General features: G+C 42.8%; 1 long non-coding RNA gene across 1 annotated transcript; it reads right to left on the reverse strand.

Annotated features, from left to right (window-relative positions):
- Positions 1-206: 206 nt before the first annotated feature.
- Positions 207-5,322, reverse strand: LOC115593107 (uncharacterized). Its single transcript, XR_003986256.1, has 3 exons — positions 5,231-5,322; positions 4,302-4,376; positions 207-920 (listed from the first exon to the last, which is right to left on the reverse strand). It is a non-coding gene; the product is annotated as an uncharacterized LOC115593107 (long non-coding RNA).
- Between the last annotated feature and the right edge of the window lie 563 nt (positions 5,323-5,885).

Here is a 5,885-nt window from a genome sequence, read left to right on the forward strand (position 1 = left end):
ACTGTCCATTGCTGCAGCATTCTGTTCCCTCTCTGTTTCAGCTCCTGCCTCTTTAAGCCCCCCCCCCCATACTTAGTCTCCTCTGATTGGTCAGCCCACGCACGCCTGACCCAGCATAATGAACAGAGCAGCTGTGCTAAACACATTCTTATGTGCCAAACTAGCCATGAGGCATAAATCATATAAATATGTGACTATGTGACATAGTGTGATGTCACAACAGAATAAAAGGCGGGATTACTGACGAGGCATTTTAGGAGCAGTGTCTTCTGCGGGAGGGATGGGCTTCTGTTGGTTTGGACCTCAACCTTTTAAACTTTCAAGATCTTTTACATGCACAAGAAGCTGTAGGAAACACTGAAGGAAAGAAAATCATCTAAAAAAAACACACTAGGTTTTTAAAATAAGTTGCTTTGGGGAGCAAATAAAATTACTGCATGCAGATAACCACAAATAGATAATTGTTCATTGAAAATCATCCATGTTATATGATTGAAATCTGCACATTGGATTTTCTGGTAATGACAACAAAGACGATGGGTCGGCTCAAAGGATTATTGTTGAAAGCAAAACACCTAGTGTCAGGAATCAGCTCCTGAATTCATGCACACTAAGAATAATATTAAAATTTATGTACATTAGTGTTTGATTTATTAGAGTTGGGAGAGTCTGGACTTCTGGTGGAGTTATGTATTTGTTAATTTACTGAGCAACTTTTTATACACAGAGTTGGATGAACTACTATGAACTTTGGGTTGGCACTACAGTATGTGATGGTGAATGACAAAGTTTTTTTCCTGAGGCTGACGTGATACTATCTCTTATTGTCTTGAAGTGGCCTCCAGTGTTGTGTATACAGTAGAAGCTGCAGCTGGTGATGCTGCCCCTGTGGTTCCCTGTAAAATCCCTCTGCATGGTTCCTGTATTTGCCACGGGGGGAGAAGCAGAGTGTCAGTTGTACACAAGACCACAGGCTGAGATTACTACACTTTCAGACATAAATACAAATTTCATATGAGTTGAACCAAGCAGACAGACTCTCCACTGACCGTGGTTGAGAGAAAAAAAGGAGAGAGTCTAGCGACATTGTTCAGGACAAAAATGAGAGCGAGAAAATGACTCATACAATTTTCTATGTAGGATAATGATTGTGTTAAGAAGGTCCCCCTGGGGTTCTGACATAAAAAAGCAATTGCCTAGATTGACTTAAATGAGCAGCGTTCATGAGACAGAAATAAAGCCTTCAGAATCCATCACTGCAGGGGTGTTCGGATCACGGTTCCACGCTACAATAGACGTGGGAAAAACTACAGCAGTGAATAGCGTTAGCCTCGGTGCATAAATTCAAGACTGTATGACACTGTGGAGTGGTGGTCAGCTAAATAAAGATGGCCTCTGGTAAATATGGATTCTTATGCCGTTTCCTTACAAATTCCACTATCTGGTTCCTATAAATTCTTTATATGTTCGCAGATTGTAACTCTCATATTTCTTAAAGTTATATGTGTATGTATCAGTTTGCACCATACTGGTACTGATATTACATAAAAATGTACATTCTGAATTGGAAAGCATTACTGCATGTTGTGTGATTTAATCTGAAGCCTTATCGAAGAACTCAATGAACAGACGGAGTCAGGTTTTAAAAGGTCCCATATTATACTGTTTTTCATCAATTTCACACAGCTCTCAGAGGTCCAACAACACTGTATTCGGAATGTATTGCCCCAAACCAATCCGTGGTCTTGAATTTCAGTTGTCTAAAAGTCGTCTACTGAGAGCAGGCTGTTTCTGTGCCTCCACCTTTAAATGCTAATGAGCTCCATCTGTTAACGCCTGCCTTGCCTGCAACACGCCCCTCTCAGGGAGATAATGCCGCTTACGCTAGCGGTAGCGCTAATGTTTTACGGTGGAAGTATCGCTATGGCTCGCTGAGATGCTGTCGTTCAACCATACCAGTTTGACCCGGAATCGGACCCAGAAGGAGAGGCTCCTGAAGAAGTACAGACTCTGCGGTTGCAGCAGGACGTTTCAGAATGGTTAGTGTGTCTGAATATGTTGCTTAGTTTGTGTTGTTACAGTTACTACCATGTAGCTACTGCTAGCTCCTGCTAACGGTAAAGGTAACTTATAGTTCTTCGGCAACTGTAAATACTATCTACCTTGTTACTGAAGCAGTCTGATGTGAAGTGGTTAGCACACACAAACAAACTTACGCGAACCGTAGCCGGCACGCTGTCGTTAAAAATGAAACTCAACCACTGTCTCTTCTGATTTTCTGTAGCTAGGACAGAATAGGCACTTATGTTGATTTTTACAACCAACAACAGAGCAATTTGCGTGTCTAACTCTGAGCAACGACATTGCGAAACACTGCTATCTTACCTCTGGACACTTCACCTCGGGGATGGACGCCCCCCTCTTGGATATCTCCTATTATCGTGCAGAGGAGGCGGGCCTATGGAAATCTCTCCTTTCTTTACGTAACGACAGGAGCTGAATCTGAACAGCCTGTTGGAGCGCCCTTTTACCAGTGGGTGGGCTGCAGAGACTGTCATGACTGTAAATCTGTTTGTTGTGTTGTCTGGTATTGTCTTGCGGGTTCTTGTATTTGTTTTCCATGTCTTTGTATCTTGTCTTGTGTCTTTTGTTTTTCCATGCCCTCATGTGTCCTTTAAGTTCTCCTGTGTCTTTTCCTATGTTCCCTCTGGCTCCCTCTGTCTATTGTTTTGTTCCCCTCATGTCCTTGTGTGCTCCTCCCCTTCGTTACCTCACCTGTTGGTCCACCTCACCTGTTCCTCGTCTCGTCATCAGTGTCTGTGTACTTAGTCTGTGTGTTTCCCTTCACTCCCTGTCTGGTCATTGTTCTTGTCAGCGTCTGTCTCGTCCATGTTCCTGCTCCTGCTCCTGCTCCTGTCTGTCCCTTGTTCCCCCGTCTCTGGTATGTGTTTTCGGATTTTGGATTTTGCCATTTGCATTCTTGATTTGAACTTTGTCTTGCTGTTTTTGTTGCTACTTTGCCTTGCTTTCTTTTGTTACTTTGACTTTTGACTCCCTTAGTTTTTGTGAAATTCAGCTTTTGTTAATAAAGCTCGCCTTTTGTTCCCCATATCCTTGCCTCTCGTTTGTAACTGCATTTGGGTCCACCTTCCCCTTTCCATAGTCCCCCCTTTAACCCCCCAAGCCTGACAGAGACCATGCAGGACTCGTGTTGGTAGGCTCAGGGAGGACCAGCTTATATATGTAGAGACCAGAGAAAACATCTTTTTCATAATATAGGACCTTTAATGTCAAGTGACAAAGCCCTCCTGTAGGAATTATGAGTCTTATCCATGTGAATCCATAGTTTTCCTAATTCTAGTGAGTATACACACACGCACACAGAAGCAACAGGGCAAATTAAGACAAACACAGGGCTCCTCAGAGTTTGTGGATGCTGTGTGATTTAGCACAATGCCTTGTGAATTGTTTTTCTCTGTTACTGTCCTCCTAGTATTTCATTATGTGTTCCATTTTCTCAAGGGTTCATGCTTCCTTTGCTTTTACAGTTTTGCAATGCAAGCTTCTTGCACATCTTCTTGCACATCTTAAATTTCTCAACACTTTGAAAGGACATGTTTTTTTTTAAATCCATTTTTCAATATTGTAATAAGCATTTCTCATATTCACACAGTACCAAAAGGCAGGTATGAGGGAGTCTCTGTGAGTGCCACACTTCAAACATGTCATAATATATTGTCTTTGATTTACACTGAACTAGAAGTACATTTTTAATAGTGGTATTTCATATGTAACAGTTCTACAATTTTGCTGTAATTTTGCCAGAATACACACTGAAACGTCATTGTGGCAAGAATAAACAGTTTGATGGGAGTGCTGTCCTTTATTTTTCTTATATGTAACAGTTCTTCTATTTTGGTTTTGCATCAACGTATCAAAATCTTTATTCTAATTCAATTCTGGCCCAAAAAAACACTTGGTCAAGGTTTGGAAAAGATGATGTCTTAGCTCAAAATAACTTTTACTGTTGCAACAGATTCCTTTCCCAGAGGTCCCTTTAAACTATCTGGTGGTTTCACACTTCACACACAAGAGTTTGGATGGCAGTCACTGACTTGACCACCTCTCCGCCACCATCTCCTCCAACTCCCCAAATGACAGTCAGGTCCTAAACATGTAGTCGTGTTTACAGTTCATGGTGACAAAATATCAGATACAGGTAGATTAAATAAAATATATTTGAAGAATGTGTGTGATTCTGCAGAATCAGCATGTATGAACATTTTTATTTTGGAACGTACCCATAAAAGAAGACTGAAGAACAGGAGTGAGCAATGATAAATGGGGGGGTTGCTGATGGTCCAGCTGAGAGGAGCCTGAGTGAAAAGAGATGAGGAGGAGGAGGAAGTGAACGAGAAAGAGAACAGGAGAAGCACATAGCTTGCAGCTTGAGGGAGCTGAAAACAAAAAGTTAAAGCAATGCAGTGTTTATCAGAAGTTCACAGATTGCGGTGTTTTTCTTGTCTGCAGGACATGAACTCTGAACACTTAGTTCAAGAGATTCACTGAGCCTAAGACAGACCCATTGGAAAAACAGGTGTGAGGGCTGAGCTTAAAATTAAAAAGATTAAAAGTTGAATGAATGAGTTAGACGTTTGGATTTAAAGGTCTCAATAGAGTCAGATTGTCTGATGTCAGCAGGGAGAATATTGTAAAAATGTTAATATGGTACGTAAACCATGTAGGTACATTTCATGTCACCCCCCCGGTTTCTTTTCATACATAATTCCCTTACCATAACAGTCATTGTTGTACTGTAACTCAACCCTGATCAAATCATTTTTGCCTAAAAACTAACCAAACCTGAGCCATGTGCAGTTGTCAGATAAAAAAAAAAAAAAAACACAGCAGGGATTTGTTTCAGTTTTGGACGGCGCAGATAATTACACGTCAGAATGTCAGCCAACTTCTAGCTCTCGCCGTCTCCTGCCTGCTGCCGTGGACTAGCTCTCCTGTCATTTCAGATCCTGCCACTTCCTCCTCCTGCCATGCAGTTAACACATTCTTCCCACCGATCCCTAAAACCTGACCTCCCCTGGCTGCCTGCACACCTGTTCCCACAGCTGGGGCCGTATATATCAGCCCATTTCCATTCATTTCCTGCTAATTTGTCTCTCCTGCTCCTGCCAGCCTTTAGTCTGCCTGCTTGACCCCCGATCCTCAGCCTCACCTGCTTCGGAGGAGTTTGCCCGCTGTCCTCTTGGCTTCTGAGTCCGAGTGTTGTCTTTGTCAGACCGCTGAGCATTGCTTTATGTAGTCCTGCCGGTAGAGTGAGAGAGAGAGAGATCAGTTCGGAGCAGGCCTCTGTGTTCTTGAAACTGTGCAGTTGTTGCTATGATGCAAAGGCTGTCAAAACATAAAGGGTACGTTGGCCCTATTCGCAGCCGGCAGCTAGGAAACAGTTTAAGTCGGAGCGTTCCTCTTTGTTTAATATCTGCTGTCTCTGACTGCCTTTGGAGATTGCTCGGGGTTACAGAAAGCAGGAACTAATTTCTCTCTCCCTTGCGTGCCTTTTACGCCGGAGCTCTGTTTGTGTCGATGACCTAAGCAGCAGGTGTCATTTAACATTTATTCCCTCTCTTCCTTCGTGACCTAGTTTCATCCTTTTCTCTGTCTTCTAACTTTCATCTTGCACTTTTTGCCTTCACTCTCTGTATTACCTCTTCTGTCTCCATTACCTACCCAGTCTCCTCCTTTTCTTTCTCCAACGAGAATAGCAGCATCAGTCTCCCTTCCCCCCCCCACGCCCAGGCACACATACATACACCTCCATAAAGAACTGCACAATCAAGGACAAAGCCCTCCGATTCTCCTCTAAGATTAGC

Source organism: Sparus aurata, chromosome 12 (assembly GCF_900880675.1).
Source record: "Sparus aurata chromosome 12, fSpaAur1.1, whole genome shotgun sequence".
Taxonomy (NCBI): Eukaryota; Metazoa; Chordata; class Actinopteri; order Spariformes; family Sparidae; genus Sparus; species Sparus aurata.